The following is a 17231-nucleotide window of genomic DNA, read 5'->3' on the forward strand; positions in this document are numbered from 1 at the left end:
TGGCAGGACTTTTTCCATTTTAAGTGGGTTTTGTACATTAACATTTTGCCAGAAGACTCTCAAGCAGCAGTGTCACTGATCGAGAGTGTGCATCTGGCTAAAAGGAAGGACACTGCCTGCAGGACTTATGGAACCCACACTACAGAAACAAGCAGACAAGAAATGACCTCTCATGAGCAATATTCTATCGCAAGGTCTGGAGAGCCCTCCCTTGCTCAAAGAACACTGATTTTTGCAGATTATCTACTTGCAGATGAGGAGATGTGATTTCCACTGTTTAGAGACCACTCACAAACATTCTACCAACTCCACACAGACATCAATATTTGGCATTTAATATATATGTAAAAAATCAGCTAACTGATGTGGCTTTGTTCCCTGTTTTGTGAATTCACTGTGGACACCTTCTCCAAAGGGAGGAGCTCCATCTAACATCAATGCATCTCTCATCATGCAGCTGAAGACCCACTGTGCAAGATGTGGGACAGGCTGGGAAAAGAAAGGTATTTTGCTCACTTTAGACTTATTCTTAAGGCTGTCTGTCATCAGCACAAGCACCTGCAGTTACTCTTCAGGCTCTGCAAAAAGGAAATGCCTCCATCTAGGACAGACCAACCAGCAAGAAATCTACCAGCACAGCAGGAAACAAAAAGCAGGAGTGTACAGGGCTGTAATATTCTACCCAATGCATAAAGTGTGTGATGTTTATGCAAAGAGGAACACATCCCAGTGATAGAAAGAACTTTTGACATTGCTATAAACATCAGCTGGTGTTTCAAAATCAAATCAAAAGTATAAACTAAGCACTCAATACAAGTTTATCAGTGCATATTTGGAACTGAATCAGTCATTCAGGTAACTCCTGGGCTTCTTTTGGAGTCCATGGGTTCTTCCACTCAGAACACAAACCCCATTACACAGCTTCCAAAGACAGGACATAATACTTTAGAATAACTTGCAGTATCTTTGGTGTCAGAGGGCTGCTCACTAGGTTTCTTGCCTAGATTTGGTTTCTTTTCCAGGTAGACATTTCCTGTGGACTCTCAGCACTGGCCTAAGAAAGGGTCTTACACTCACTAAAAAACCCAACTGTGTCCACAGATTCCAGTTTCCTGTGCACTCCCATGTGGGTTATATGATTTTATTGATTCTTTATCAAACTGACAGAAGTATCAACTACAGGTATGTCCCCAAATAAGCTTTTTCTAACTTATGTGGAATCCTCAAACCCAAACTTGGCAGGAAGGAGGGGGGGGGGAAATAATAAGATATTCCTGAGATGAGAGCAACACTTCAGAACACAAAATCTAGATTCCACTTCGTCCCGGACCTTTCAAAATTTTTAAAGACCAAAACTGACTCCAAAACTCACCATAAAGAGACCTGGGCTGTCTCCTGTCTCATTTTGTTGCTGCCCAAACCTGCAGCATGGTGACAGTCAGACTGCCCACACTGGATATTTTCAGTGCTGTCCTTTTGTTCTTCCTGCTTGCTGAGCCAGAATTTACCCAAAATCTGGGAAGAGTGGTACAAAGGTCCCTGAAATTGTCCTCTATGAACACATTACTGCACACAGATTTCAGCAGCACTATTGCTCTGTTTTGGAGAGAAAAGAGGAGGTTACATATTGCAGTTATGTCTTCATATTTCTTACTCATTCCTTTCACCCTTACTGTTCCACAGAAAAGGTGTTTCTGGTGACCTCTACAACTCCCCTGACAATTGTACTTTTTACCTTGGGGTCTCATGATACCTCAAGAGCAGAATGTCTGTCCTGGAACATCTTCCAGTTAAAGGCAGATTTTTCCCTCTTTGTTAAACAAAGGAAAGCTTGGAATTAAATCTTCGATTTAGTCTGAAATCATTCAGCAAATCCATTTCTAGCTCCCCCTCAATGGGAAGGATGTTGTTATTTATAGAAGTCTGGTAGTCATAAAGCACAACAAAGAATTAGAAAAGCAGAGCATTTCTGTACACTGCACATAGCTGCTTATTTCTACCATTTCCATCATTAGCTTGGCTCATCTGCAGCAGGATGAGGATTCCTCTCCCACCTGGCTGTGTTGGAGCTGTTCCTCCACAGGAAGGTGAAGCTCACTGAGCAGCACCCAAATTCTCTTGAGCTCTTTAAATCAAAAGCCTTAAAGTTCAGCAACAAAATCAGAGTATGATGCTATTTAGTACCAAGCCAAAGAAGGATTCCTTCTGATTACACTTTTTTCTTTAATATTCTTGTATATGGGTGACAAACAAGAGGAAGAACAGGAAATAAAAGCATAAAATACAACCATATTCTGCTCCCTGCTACAAACACTGAGGGCTTCACTGTCAGATTCAGCATGCAGAGATGTTCTGCTTTAGGAAATCAGTGCAAGACAAGGTAACCAGAAGATTAGTCTGCAACACCTTTCATGAAACTAGATTGGAGAGCTAAAAAATGCTGAAAAAAATATAAAACTCCACCTTAAATAATGCTGCTTACTTCTTTCCATGTTTCCATGTTTCTTCCCATCCTGGGGTATTTGGAACCCTGGCAGTAAACAGGATCTTTAAAAAGAGGAATTTCTGGCACACAGAAGGACAAGGAGCTGGAGCAGGGTGAGTGCAGGTCCCATCTGCTGAACCTCCACCCGATGTGAGCAGCTCTGGGCAGAGCTGTAACTTAGCCCCTGGGCCTGTCAGGGTGCTCATCTCCCCCAGGAACCTCACCTCAGCTTCTGGAACTCTGCTGCAATGCAACCTCCAATTGTAGTGAAAAAGAGGAAAACTTGTCTGTTGCACTCTCCATGTCTAGAGCAGCAGGGAAAGAACTGCCACAAGATTCAGGAGGTTCTGCAGCCCTCACATCACTTCCAGCTGCCTGCTACGACCCACAGGAGCAAGAGTTCAACCTACAGTGTTCACCTGCCCAGGTGGAGGGGCCAGAGAGCAAGAAATGTTTGTAACACAATTTCACAGACACGAGGCCCACCCCTCTTTATTAATTACCCCCTTTATGCTCAGCAGATCCACCCTGTGAGCCCTCCCTTTATTAAACAGCAGCTGAAAGGCGCCAGACTGACCATTTTGTGCCCTTCCCACGGAGCATTTCTTAGGATGGAGTCCGAGAGCAACTTGGAACTGAGATAAAAGCTTTCTTCCATACTAAATTACTCCGGATCCCAAAGCAACTCACACGCCAAAAAAAACCCAAACAAAATAATTGAGTGTGGCAGATGACAAGGGTGTTTTTGCAACTTTCCAAAATTTTAAGCATAGAGCAATGAACGGGAAGGCAGAAGTTTCTTTTCCATAGTGGAAATGTAAATCATCTTTCCATTTATTCTCTTCTTCCATCCCAACCCCAGGGACCCCCCCCCGCTCCCCGCTCCCTGTCCCGCACCCCCGCACCGCACCCCCTGCGGCTGCTCCCGCCCGGGCGGAGCTGGGCAGGCACAGAGCAACACGGGGAACACAGCAAAAACACTTTATTGGGGACAGCGGGGGAAAGGGAAGCTCCAGAGGCGCAATCAACAGCCCCGAAGGGCCGGGGATGCTTTAGGCGGCCGCAGCCCCGCAGACGGGGGGGGATCCGATCCCCTTCCCACCAGTGCCTTGCTCTTGCTCCTTCTGCCTCTCGCTCCTTCTCTCGCTCCTGCCTCGCCGCTCTTTCCTTGCACCATGGGTTCCTCTCCTTCTCCTCCAGCAGCTGCTGCTCAGGCAGCAGGACAGCCCCAGCTCCCGACCGCTGCCCGTCCTCCTACACCCATCCCCTATATCCAACAGGAGATGATACTCCCCCCGCCCGCCTTCAAAGAAACAAGAAAAAAAAAAGAAGAAAAAAGAAAAAAGAAAGAAAAAAACCCCAAGAAAACAAGAAAAAAGAAAGAAGAAAAAAGAAAGAAAAAAACCCAAGTAAACAAAAAAACAGTCGGTTTTCCTCACCGATTTGGTGCTCCAGCCACTGCCATCTGCCGTCTGCCAGAGGGTGCTGGAGGTGGGCTGGGCTGGGAGGGGGGCACCCTGTGCAAACGCAGCACCCAAGTGGCTGGTGCTTAGGACCTGCAAGTACTGCTTCCCACCCTAAATTTGCCCTGCCCTTCCTTTCCTTGCCCTTCCCCATCCTATTTCACATCTCTGCTCTTTCCTGCCCTCCTTTATTTCCCTTTCCTGTCTTCCTTCCTAATTTCCCTTCCTGTTCCTTGTTCCCTCCTCTGCTCTTCCTTTCCTTGCCCTTCCCTTCCCTGCACTGACCTTCTCTGGCTGCCCTCACCATCTCCAGGGAGGTCACCCCTGCCGAAAGCAGCAGCACCAAAAGCAGAACTGTGCCCTCCAGCACAGCCCTGCCTCACCCTGCACCCTCTGAAGGGCCAGGAAGGGTCTGCTCAGGTGAGCCAGCAGTGTGCCCAGGTGGCCAAGAAGGCCAATGGCATCCTGGGCTGTATCAGGAACAGCGTGGCCAGCAGGTCCAGGGAAGGGATTCTGCCCCTGTGCTCAGCCCTGGGGAGGCCACAGCTTGAGTCCTGTGTCCAGTTCTGGGCCCCTCAGCTCAGGAAGGAGATTGAGGTGCTGGAGCAGGTCCAGAGAAGAGCAAGGAGGCTGGGAAGGGATCCAGCACAAGTCCTGTGAGGAAGGGCTGAGGGAGCTGGGGGTGTTGAGGCTGGAGAAGAGGAGGCTCAGGGGAGACCTCATCACTCTCTACAACTCCCTGAAAGGAGGTTGAAGCCAGGGGGGGGTTGGGCTCTTTTCCCAGGCAACTCTCAGCAAGACAAGAGGGCACAAGAGGTCTCAAGTTGTGCTGAGGGAGGTTTAGGTTGGACATGAGAAAGAATTTCTTTAGGGAGAGGGTGATCAGCCATTGGAATGGGCTGCCCAGGGAAGGGGTGGATTCTCCATCCCTGGAGATATTTCAAAAGAGCCTGGATGTGGCACTCAGTGCCATGGGCTGGGAACCACAGGGGGAGTGGATCAAGGGTTGGACTTGGTGATCTCAGAGGTCCCTTCCAACCCAAATGATTCTGTGATTCTCTGTGATTTATAGGGGAAGTCTCATGTCTGTGAGCTGACTAAAGCAGCCTCCCCAGCCACACTTTGAGGGAGCTGGGGCTGCTCTGGGGACAGGGGGCTCCATGGCTCATGACACACACCCCAAAGCTCAGGGCTGCATGGCAGCAGGGCTGGCAGCTCACAGGCAGGATAGACAGACACGGACAGATCCAGGCTGTGGGTCCCCTTCCCATGTCAACATTAAGTGGCTTTGCTCCATCCTTCCAAAAAAGGGGCAAGCCTGGGACCCTCCCTCCACTGGCAGGCTCAGAGGGGACCCCCCTGTTACTGCACAGAGCCCTGGCTCTCACTGCAGGGAAGTTCAGGCTAAATACACTGCAGGCATTTGAAGAAAGGGGCTTAAAAAAGAATCTCAGTCACTCACTGACACCAACACACACACACAGAGGGAAGAACAGAAGTTCCCATAAGGGGAATGAGCCCTGTGCAGCCAATGTCTGGGGAGCCATCCCCACTGCCACCCAGCAGGAGAGCAGAGCCTCAGAGCTGCCCCAGGGGCTGCATGGAGCCCAAAGGAGCCTCAAATGCCAAGGGGCTGCAGGGGTGGCCAAGGGACAAAGGCTGTGACACACCCTGAGTGCAGGGCTCACACTGGCCAGGCCACCAGGAGGAACAAAAACACAGGGGCTGATGGAGGGTTGGGAGAAGGCAGACAGAGAAGGGAGGGAGAGGGCAGCCAGAGAGAGAGGGAAGGCACAGAGGGATAGACAGTGACATCTCCCATGGGCTGGTGGAGGTGCTGGTCACCCCTGAGCATTGAGGCTTCCTTGACAGGGATGCCATCAGTAGGGGGAAAACTCTGCACTCAACTGCTAAGGTGTAGGAAGAACTTAGGGTAAGATGTTTTCATTCTCAGACCCTACAGATCTGTGCTCATCCCTGTTGGGTGCCAGGACCTAAGCAGACCTGAGCTGCCTTGCAGGCAGAAGCTTTCAGCTTGCTCACCAGCAGTCCTTGGTGCAGAGAAGATCACAGAGGAGATCACGAGGAAGAGTCCAGTGCTTAAACTTTGGTAGTGGCTGCTAAGCTGGAGGTCAGATTTGTATTGGATTCCTGGAGAAAAGCACCCTTGCTGCACTCCTGAATTAATTCTGTCAGGGGGAAGCTTTCTCTCACTGTGGAGAAAGTCTGTGAAGGTCCATGGGGTTTCTTCCAGCCATGGTGCCCTGCATGACTGAGGCAGGAATTGTGATGGAATGATGGTGAGCTGATCCTTTATTCTGAAGCAGCAAGCTGGCAGGATCACAGTATTTCATGCAAAGGTGCTTAGAAAGAATGCAAATAATCAGCTATTTGGAGAACAAGATGGATATGTTCCAGTACTTAAGGGGCACCTACAAAGCAGATGGAGACTCCCAATTTACAATAGAGTCCTGTGGACAAGGGGCAATGGGCTCAAGGTGATCCTGGGGAGATTTTGATTGGACACAAGAGGGAAAATTTTCACCAAGAGGACAGTCAGACCTTGGAATGGTCTCCCAGGGGAAGTGGTGGATTCCCCCACTTTGGAAAGCTTTAAGTCTCAGCTTCATGGTGTGCTGGGACATTTCAGGTAAACAATAATATTAGAAAGGTTGGAGCAGATGATCCGTGAGGTCCCTTCCAAGCTGACATTCTGTGATTCTATAATAGAGGGCATGAAGGGGATGGTTGTGCAGGACAGTGCTGCACCTGGGTACTGCTGCTCCCAAAACGATGCACACCCCGGGGGGTCAGATGTTGGGGCAGTGATCAGGACCTGCTCATTTCTGTCTCAGTTTCAAGAGCTCTTTTCTTACCCTGGCACAAACACTGCTGAACAAGGAGGATGGAGCCACACATGGTGACTGAGAAACCAGCTGTGAGGTTTGTAATTAAAACTCACAGATACCTGGGTTTGGGGCAACGCTATCTCCTCTTGCTGGGATGGTATCTGCCCACACCAAGGTCTAGTTTTCCACGAGCAGTGCAGTCAGTGGTGGAATTGGAAGCACTCACCCGTTGCATGCAGCACCCTGACTTGTGATGGAGCTGCGGAGGAGCTGACACTTTGCACACGGATTATCCGAGAAGTGCAGCTGTACACCCAGTGAACTCCCTGCCGAAAATATCCCGGCTCTCCCGACTGGAACAACCCCGGAGAGTCCCGCAGGGCTCCACGCAGGGACAGTGCGTGTGTGAACCTCTCCTTCTACCACTAGATGTCACGAGTCGGCTTTTTTCTTTTTCTGGTTTCTGGGCGTGAGACATCGCTTGGTAAAGGCAGTCACGTTGCTACCCCCTGGATAAGCTTCCTTTTTGGGGGGGTTTTGGGCATTGTTGTTTTTTATACCTCTGCCTCAGACGGGTCCTGAGCTGCAATGTGCTTTTTTAACCCACGAGCCAGGACATTGCTGCTGCCACGCTGCAAATGACCCACTTGGTGTGTTCGCTGACATCCCAAAGCTCCTTTGGGCCTGGATTTGCATTTTTGACTTTAAACTGCTTCATGTCCTTCCTAAAAGCAGCGATAGCATGAAATGTGCTCCTGCTTGATCAGCTGGTGGTGGGAGTTTTAGTTTTTCTAAGATCAGGTCCAGCTCAGAGCTTGTGTGCGTCCACTTTGTGGCAGAGCTGGGAAGTTAAACCCGACTCAACCCAACCCAACCTTCCCTCTGGAGGGTGATTTATGTTTTTTCCCAAGAGGTGATGCCTCCTCAGAGGAGAACTGGAAGGGTCCCCACCTGTTGGGAGCTGGAGGAGCTGCACTCACCCAATAGGACAAACTAGGGATTTTTCACACTTCAGCTGAGCTTTATTTGAGGAATTGCAAAAGCTCTGCTCTGGACTGCACAGCCAGGCACAGAGTACAACTTGTGGTGGTGCCAGATCCCTGGCTGCTTCCCAGGAGATCCCAAGACTTCTTCCTGTTGAAAACACACATATTGGTGTGTAAGGTGAGCTTTGCTTTAGGAGCTGCACACTGGGGAGAGACCAGAGGCTCCTGCAGCCCTAATTAAGTATCCAATGCAAATGCTGTGCAAAAAACCCCAAGGTGCTAGAAAACCTAACCCTTCTCTTCCCTTTCATCTGTGCTTCTTTGGTGCTAACTTCATAGTTGTTTTGTTTCCTGAAGTAAAAAGAACTGGAGGAAATCATAAGGGAAAAGGAAAAGGCAAACAAAGGTGAGCTACAGGTTCAGAGCAAACAGTCTGCAAGAATCTGAGACACAACCTTGTTTCTTCTGAAAATGTCCACCTATCCTGCAACATCTGCTCAGCAAGTACTTGGATGCATTTAGAGTCTTGGTAACCCCAAGAGCAATCTTGCTTCCTTCACCCGACACAACTTCAGGGAGAAGCTGGGTGTACGGCCTCCTCCAGGCTTTTGTGATGTTCCCAAATGTTCCTGTAGGTGTTAATGGAGCAGAGGACAGAAAGTGCCAGGATCACACTGAGGTTGCTCGGGGCAGCTCTTCACAGAGAGGAGCATGGCCATGGTCCTTGATATGGAGGAAAGGAGATGGAAGTCATCTTCATCCAGAGGGATTGCATCCTTCAGCACTGCTGAGTTTTCTCTGGGCTCTCCCCATTGCTCTGTGGTAGGGTGGGGGCTGTGGTGTGGGGTCCTGGCCCCACAGGAAGGGGTCTGCTTGGAGCAGGGGGTCCTGTTTGGGTGGCAGGGTGGGTGGGAAGGTTGGGGTGCTCATGGCTTCCCTGTGGTCACAACCAATTGGTTTCTGCGCTTTTGAGTTTTGGAGTGGGAACCAAGCAGAACAATTCATAGTCAGGTGTCAGCTGTGAGATGGATGAACCCATATGTGATTCCAGTGGAGGGAGTTTGGATCAAGTGTGTGTGAAAGGGAAGTTTGTGGGGTGATGGTGGCTGTTCTCCTGGAAGAGACTTTGTGAGTGAGCAGCTGTGGAACTTCTCTGCTCACAGCCCATATCTGCTCATGGGAAATGAGACACAATCCCATCAGGAGCTTGGAGTCAAGGAGGAGCCCAGGAGCCCCTGTTGTGTGGGAGCTGATGGAGCACAGTCTCTGAGTCACTCAGCTCCAAACCTGAGTTTCCTCTCTGATGGAGGTTTCCTTATCTTTGCTAGAGGTGCTCCAAAGATGTGGCCTCTCTGAGGACATGGAGATTGCTTTGGATGTTTCATCAATGTTTCTCTAGGATGGATGCAGAAAAGAGTGAGGCAAATTTCTTCACTAAGACCTTCAGTACTTGGGGCAAGATTATTAATTTCACCTAGCTGCCAAGTTCATTAACAAATTCTTTGCAGGGGTTATGTGAAGGAGAGATGACTTCTTTTTATAGATGTGATGGATCTCTTAAAGTTAATTCCCAAAGATAAATCAGAAGTCCTCATTACCCATAAATTATCTTCATGGAGGACGGTTCCCTGGGATAGCAGATCTGCTCTGTCAGAAGTATAGGAAACATCAAAATAAGCACACAAACAAACTCTAGCAAACAACAGAGGAAGCAAAACTAACATAATTAGGCCCCCAGAGATGCTTATTCCCAGCCCAGTATAGAAATAAAGTCAATACAATTGAATGGTTAAATATTGACTGAATTGTAATATTTAATCAAGTAGTATTCATATTGCTCCACTTTCAAGAGAGGTTTAGCTGGTTGTTTTATTGACTTTTTAATCAGTGCTTTAATTATATTGGTGCTCTAATTTCATAATACACTTGCATTAATTAAGGTAGCTCTTGTATATGCAGAGAGAAAACCACACCAAAGAAAAAGAATGTTTTTCTTGTTCTCCAGGAGGGCCATAGACTATGTTGTATTCACTCATTTACTCTTGCAAAGGAAAATAAACACTAGGAATTTGAGACCGTGAATCCCTTATTTGCTGCATAGGTCACCTCTGACTTCAGTGAGAGGTTTGTGAAGTTAAGAACTTGGGTCAACAATGTATTATCAGGTTATTGATCAGGTTCTGAAAAAGGAAGTGTTTGGATATACCAGAAGATAAATTGGCATCCTCCCAACATAGAAAACCCCTTCCCCTTCCTCTTGGGCCAGGCTCTGTCTCATCTGGGGTCTCTGCTGCTGCTATCAGCTCTGACTGGAGGGACAAGGTGAAGATGGATGCTCAGAGATAAAGATGCTAAGTGCTGTGGCTGGGATAACTCAGAGAAGTTGTCTCCCATATCACCTCCACGCGTTCAGCAGCCATCAGAGGGACAGGGCACAGGATGGGGTTTGTGGCAGCTTTCCAGCTCCTGGCTGGGGCTTCTTATGCTGCTGGGCAGCAGATGCATTGCTCCTGGGGCAATGCTGGTGCTCATGGGGCAGCCTAATTCCTGCTGAAAATGCCAAGGGAAAATAAGCCCTCATCCTTTTTTTCAGAGAGACATCAGGAAGGCAGATTACTACTTACACTGTGCTTTTGCTCAGAAAATGCAGCCAGTGGCTCCTGTCTGGGTTAGCACAGAGGTACAAGCCACAGGCTTTGCTCCTCAGCCCTACCTTGGCATTCCAGAGAAGTGAACAATTTCCCTGGGACACAGAAGAAGAAATTGTTTCAGCAAGAGGCAATAAAGCCTTGCAGTGAGGTCATGTCTTGGAAGTGTGTTTGGAAGGCCACAAGGATCCTGTTCTCTCCAGACTCCTTTTTTGTTGAGTGAGACCTTCACAGAGCTGAACCGTTCCGATACAAAGGATTTGCATTCCTGAGGTCACTGGGACTGGAAGGGTTCTGATATCACCAGGGCCTCAATAACTTCACTAGCACATTATTTCACACTTAGAAATGATGCAGACACAAGTGGGTTTGTTCAGCCAATGAGATAAGGTGTCCCAAAAGTATTAAAAAAATGTCTGCAAATATATAAATCAGATGGTTGGGGCTGCAGAAGGACGTGTTTAAGAGACAGCTTTTTGGAGCTGCCCCCAGCTGATGCTTCTACATCTGTTGATCGTCATCTTATGTCAGAGCGAGGAGGCTGGGAGCTGTAAAGGGAGAACTGTTTGCTTTGTAAGAATGCTTCATTGATTTTTATTAACACTGGTTGTTAGCTGGGATCTGCTTAGCCCAGCCTGGGGTGTTCTCTAACAATTCAGAGCCAAACCTTGTGAAAGGGATAAGTAAATAAACATCTCTGAGCTGCTTTTTACAGCTTCTTGCAAAGGCAGTGGCAGGTCAATATTCCATAAACCAAATTTAGAAAGAATTAAATGTTAATCCTTCTTGGGGAGTGTGGCATTGGTGTCACTGCAGCAGTAACAACTCTTGTGCTAGCACAGGGCTTTCTGTGAGACCAGGGCAGTAGTTCAGGGAGCCTGTTAAAAGAAACCCTGTGTTTACCCAGGCTGCTGGAGGTTGTTTTGGGTTTCTTGAAATCCAGAAATGGTTTTATTTTTGCCAGTTTCTCCATAAAGGAGTCTTTCTATCCATGCACTCTCTGATTCAGTTAAAAATACTGCAGCAATAGCAATTGTGATCTGAGCTCCAGCTTCTAGCTGCAGATGTCAGCAGTCCATATCCTGAATTCTTAGAAGGAATTTGCCTCAGCAGCACTGAAACTGCTTTCCCAAGAAATAACACTGCCCTGCAGTACTCCTCATGTGCTACCTTTCCCATTCTTTAATTCTGAGACACATCCATACCCTCCTCCTTTCTCCAGTTTCAGCAGTGTCGTCCTGCTTGAGCTGCTCCTTCCCTTCTGTCTTCTGACCCAACACTTGGTTTTCTCCTCTAGAGAGTACAAACATTTAAAAATAATTGCTGGTTTAATTCGTCCAAGAGGCAGTGAATGTTGTGGTCAGTTTGCAAATGAAGAGGGAATCAGCTACTTGATGCAAAAAATGCTCTCTGAAACTGAGTTTGAGAAATAGTAAATACTCAAAGTGGGTGGTTGAAGGTCTCCAGTATTAAAGTGGGGGTTTTGCACTTGCAAATACAGCTGATTTTGGAAGGACTTTGTTGACAGCCCCTAATCTGTAGCCTGCTTCTGGTGCCTGGAGATTTTTTTTCACCATAAGGAGCAATTCCTATTTTCAGTATTTTTCAGGCTTTTAGATTCTGTCTGGTTTGAAGTGAGAGAAGGCACTAAAATTGGCACCAGCACAGTGGGAGCTCACACAACATGGTAGGAAGCAACATCCCCTCTGCCTCACATCTTACAGCATTAGCCATGAGCTTCTTCCTTGATCTGTGCATTAACAAAGCCTCTGGGCTCCTTCTTGAGTGCCAAAAATCTTCCTTAGAAAGAGTGAGAAAAAATACCATGCCTTCAATTGCTATTTCTGACAATATAATTCCAAAAACCAATCATTCCTTGATTTCATTTAGCAAGTCATTCCTTCAGTCTAGGATCACCAGACCCATCTAGATGGAGGCAGGAGAAATCCACAGGTTTGCCCAGCACCTCCCATTTCAGACTGGTCAGAGTTAGTCCCATCCCTCCCGAATTAGGGAGGGCCGTGGTGCTCCCCAGCCATCCACCTGTAGCTGGAGGTAGCATGAGGTTGGGGTCTCTGGATGATAGTTCAGACTGAGAATTAAGGCTTTCTCTTCCTCATGCAATGGGGGAGAAGATGAAGAAATCTCTTCTGAATCCTAGCCAGGACACTTGGTGATGCCAGGTTGGTTCCCTCACCACTTCTGGTTGGTTTGGTCACTTTATGGCAAGGGCCTGGGGAGCACTCAGAGCATTGCCAGGAGCCTGAGGAAGCACTTCTTCACCAAGAAGGTGTTCAAACACTGCAACAGTCCTCCTAGAGAGGTGGTCAGTGCCCCAAGCCTGACAAAGTTTAAGAGGCATTTGGACAATGCCCTTAAATAAAATAATTCAACTTTTGGTCAGCCCTGAAGTGCCCTAGCAGTTGGACCAGATGAGCCCCTTGTAGGGGATCCACCTTAGTGGTAGGTGACTTCCAGCTGAAACAGTTCAGTTCTATTCTATTCTATTCTATTCTATTCTATTCTATTCTATTCTATTCTATTCTATTCTATTCTATTCTATTCTATTCTATTCTACTCTACTCTACTCTACTCTACTCTACTTTATTCTATTCTATCCTATTTATTCTATTCCTCTCTGCCCCAGGCACACAGATGCAGACACATTCAGAGGGGTGGAATGAAATGCAGCAGTAACTGGCAACGTGGCAGGGGCAGCAGAGGGAACTCCATCCTTCCCCCCCACCAACTTGTGGCTAATTAATTGCTTGTTCTCACTCTGCCTGAGCTCCTCTCTGTGCAAGGGAAGGTGGTTCTCTGCATTTCAGCACAAAGCAGACACTGGGGCTGCTGGCGCTGGTCCAGGAGGAGCAAGGCAGCTTCTGTGTGTGGCTGTGCCAGGCCAGGGGCTGAGCTCCCCGGATGTTCCACTCAGCCAATGGGAAGGAGCTTGCTTTTCTATTCATATATTTTCTATTCATGTATTTTGCTGAACATGCAGATGAGTTTAATTTATATTTAATAATCAGCCTCTGCAAACAGCAATCACTTAAGAGGTTTTTTCCATATAACATGCAGTGATCACCCTTAGGAGAGAGGGGCTGCTCGTACTGCAAGTCCTGGGGTCTCTTAGACCCTCCATTTGAAATCCTTCACTTCAGGAGGTTTTGATGCTTTCTGTAAGACACTCTGCAGGCTGGATCTTCAGGAGCAGCCACGTTCATGGTCATGTTCTTTTTGGGGTGGAGATGCCTCTGAGAGGGCTCTTTGCCCCTGCAGCTGTACCAGGAGCTGAGCTGCTGGCTGGCTGGTGCCAACTATTTGTGGTAGTCCTGGTTTTGCCCAAGGATTTGTCTGTGCAAAATTAAGCTCTGCACAAAACAGGTCCTGCTCTCTAAGATGTGATGAACTTGGATGTGTCAAAAGCAGCCACGTGAGATCTGGCTCTATATCTGCAGGGAATTTGTTTGGCATCTCCAGTGGAGCCAGGGCCTTTCTGGAATGTCCAGCTTGAAATTTTCAGGACAGAGGCTGAAAACTGATGGGCTGAAGGCAGAGACAATTAACTTGTGATTTCAAGAAAGAAGAGCTGGAGCTTTTGCAAAACCCCTCTTTGTCTTCTCCAGGGCTTGCTTCATTTGTCTGGGTTTGTAACTTAAGCTCAGACCTAGAGGAGCTGCACCATGAAGAAAGCATTGCTGAATGCTTCATTGCTGCTGAATCCACTCTTCATTCCCAAATAGAGGTGGGAGACTGCTCCCTGCATGGTTCTGCAGCCCTCTCTCTGAGCAGGCACAGGACACTGGAAATTCACATTCTTGCTCTGTCAGCATCATCCTCCTGGGTCTTGACCCCGCATTTACACTGTCCCACTGAATTTCTGTCTGCAGTGACATGTATGCTCTCCCTGCGATTATCTCAGCTTTCTGTCATTATATGGGGAACAGGGTTTGACAGCTTATTCTAAAGCCAACTCATTATGGGCAAGTGGGAGTCTAGAAAGAAATTGGGGTTAAAAGACATTTCTTAGCGCTTGGCAGGTGTGCACTTGGCATCAGTCTGAGACTTCCACATTGTTCATTGAATCTGGAATGGTTTGGGTTGGAAGGAACCTTAAAGCTCATCCAGTCCCACCCCGCCCCATGGTCAGGGACCCCTCCCCCAGCCCAGGGTGCTCCAAGCCCCATCCAACCTTCAACACTGCCAGGGATGGGGCAGCCACAGCTTCTCTCGGAAACCTGGGACAGGGGCGCAGCACCCTCACCCCAGATAAGTGTAACCCTGTGTGTGCTGATGGCACTCCTGGTGGGCTTCCCATCTTGGTGATGGTGGTGGAAAACCTTCATTCAGCACAAATGATATTACAGGCAAAATGAAATGGCTTTCAGCCAGACCTTGCTGTTCCCTGTCCAAATCTCTGGGTTCCTAACAGGTGCTTAATTGTGGCTCCTCCTTTCTCCCCCATCCTTCCTTCCCACCCCCTGATTTTCCCTAACCTTAGCAACTGGCATGACAGCATCCCAGCTCCTGTGTAGACAGCCTCCTTTCTGAGCAAAGACCAGGAATGGCAATTTCTGTTTAATAAAGCTCCAGAAAAGTAGAAGCTGGGAGACTGGTATGTAGCTCCCAGCAACCTCAGTGCCAGCAGCAGCAATGAACATCTGCTGTAATTACTTTCCTTAGAACTTCACAAATGTGCTGATAATTTTTGGTGGGAAGAAGAATAAATGGGAAAAGATCTGGGAGATACTCTTGGTGAATTTTTTAATTAAAATGTCTTTTTATTTTTTAGGAACTCTACAAGAAGCAATTAAAACAAGATAATATTAGTCTATGCTTACATGGGAAAGCCTTTGCAGGATTAAGTAGCTCATACCAAGTAAATCACTGTCTGGCTCAGCAGATGCTTTCTGCAGATGTCAGCCAGGAAGGGGTGTGTTGGGTGGGTGAGGTGGCAGCAGCAGAACCAGCTGCAGGGTCCTGGGCAGAATCTGCTTCTCTGGTTCTAACCAAGGACACTGCTGGGGGGTTGAGCTTGAGGAGACCACTGAGGACAAAAGGTTTTAGATAGGGCCAGGGCCTGAATTTCACTCAGAGGCAGGAAGGTTTCATTTCTTCACTATTTGTATTTCAGTAATTCAATTTGAGGCCTTGGCCAGCTTCCATTTAAACAAAGCAAAAAGCCAGGGTGTGAAGCACTGTGCTGTGTGATGACCTAATCCAAATCCCACTAAACCTGGGAATGTTTCCACTGGCTCCCTGGGAGCTGGATCAGCCCCGGGCTAATTCCTGTCCCTTGGCAGTGCCTGCTCCTTGGCAGCTGACACCAGGGCAGAGCTGAGGGATAGAGCCCTGATGTGATGTCCTCCACCTGATGGCTCTGGGGAATGCAGAATATTAGAATAACACAGGAGCTGAACAGGTTTTGGTAGAGCTGGAACAGTGGTAGTGTTAGAGGGCTCTTTATGGTGAGATAGAGAAGTTCTGTCTCGGCACAAGTTGTGTTTTTCTCTTTTCAAGTTTCATTCCCTGCAGGCAGTGAAGATTTCCCCACAGTTTTGAACTCACCCCTCCAGCACAGAGCTTGTCCTCACCAAGGCTGATGGGCAGAGAGGGTTTGTACTCAAAATGACACCAGCAAATTTCAATTTCTGCACAGTTCTGAACTCCAACATAAAAACCTCTGGTTTCCTTGAGGACAGAGGACACCATGACCTACATGAGCCTGGTTCTCAAAGGAGAGCTGTGTGGTGTAGGTACCTTTCACTTCTGTGATAAATGTATAGGAACTCCTACAACACATTTGATTCATTCCTGCCATGTACCCAGGATCATTCCTGAGCCATTCATTAAAATGCTCTCCAGTTACATAATGTATGAGGTCAACTAGAGTGCACAGTATCTTTTTTTTTTTTACAAAAAACCTATTAGATCACAAATTTGGTAAACATGAGGTTCCTGCACCACTTGTTTTGCAGGGTTACTCCATGTGTAGCCAATTGCTCATACTGAAAGTTGTGATGGTTCTAGGAGTAAGGAACAGTGTCTGAGCTGCCAGGCTTAAGTGGCTGCAGTTAATAAATAATGTGAGCCCATGAAGTGGAGTATGATACATAGCCTTGTCTGGGGAAAACCACCCATTTTTTCCAGAGTTTAAATAAAGGGATCAGAAATGCTATTTTTGCAAAAATAGTTAAGTGTCCCAGCTTCTTTCCAAGCACAAGGGTGAGGTGGTACATGACTTATGGGCACAGTGGCAGCTTTGGGGGGCTTGCACTCACTGTCCCAGCAGCACAACCAATGTGCCACAGGTCCCCCTGGGGGGCATGACACCTACACCAGCTATTTACTATTCAGCTCTAATTCGGGCACCACTACAAGCAATTTTGAGGACAATCATTAACCTCATCCTCATCTTCTCCAGCCAAAATGGCTTGCAGGACATGGATAACTGGGGGCTGGGGAATGTGGTCTACAGCAAAATGCAGAGATTTCCATTTGCTAAGGGAGCAGCTGCTCCTCATTACACAGTAGTGCAGTTTGGTCTCACACAGCAACCCTCATGCCATGGAGCCTTGGCAGCAGCAGAGATGGGATTAAAACCTGTGGTCACCATCCTCTACCCAGCAACAAAGCACTGGGCCCATCTAAGCTCAGGGAACCAGGCTCTGACTCTCTGGTAGGTGTAAGAAAAGGAGGTTTAAGTTTTAAAGCAAGTGCCAGAAAGGAGCACACGGCATGACTTGACCTTTCTCTTGGAGATCTGCATGTGGTGCCACCAACCACACCAACTGGGGCTT

The 17231-nt window shown here is 47.7% G+C and overlaps 1 long non-coding RNA gene across 1 annotated transcript in view; it reads left to right on the forward strand.

Annotated features, from left to right (window-relative positions):
- Window positions 1-3320, forward strand: part of LOC139806119 (uncharacterized) — a 4569-nt gene extending 1249 nt beyond the window's left edge. The window contains exons 2-3 of the long non-coding RNA XR_011730122.1: window positions 1-2598; window positions 2701-3320. The exon at window positions 1-2598 is cut by the window's left edge and continues 77 nt beyond it. This is a non-coding gene — a long non-coding RNA (uncharacterized lncRNA). The remainder of the gene's footprint in view (window positions 2599-2700) is intronic.
- Window positions 3321-17231: the final 13911 nt, after the last annotated feature.

Source organism: Heliangelus exortis, chromosome 21 (genome assembly GCF_036169615.1).
Source record: "Heliangelus exortis chromosome 21, bHelExo1.hap1, whole genome shotgun sequence".
Taxonomy (NCBI): domain Eukaryota; kingdom Metazoa; phylum Chordata; class Aves; order Apodiformes; family Trochilidae; genus Heliangelus; species Heliangelus exortis.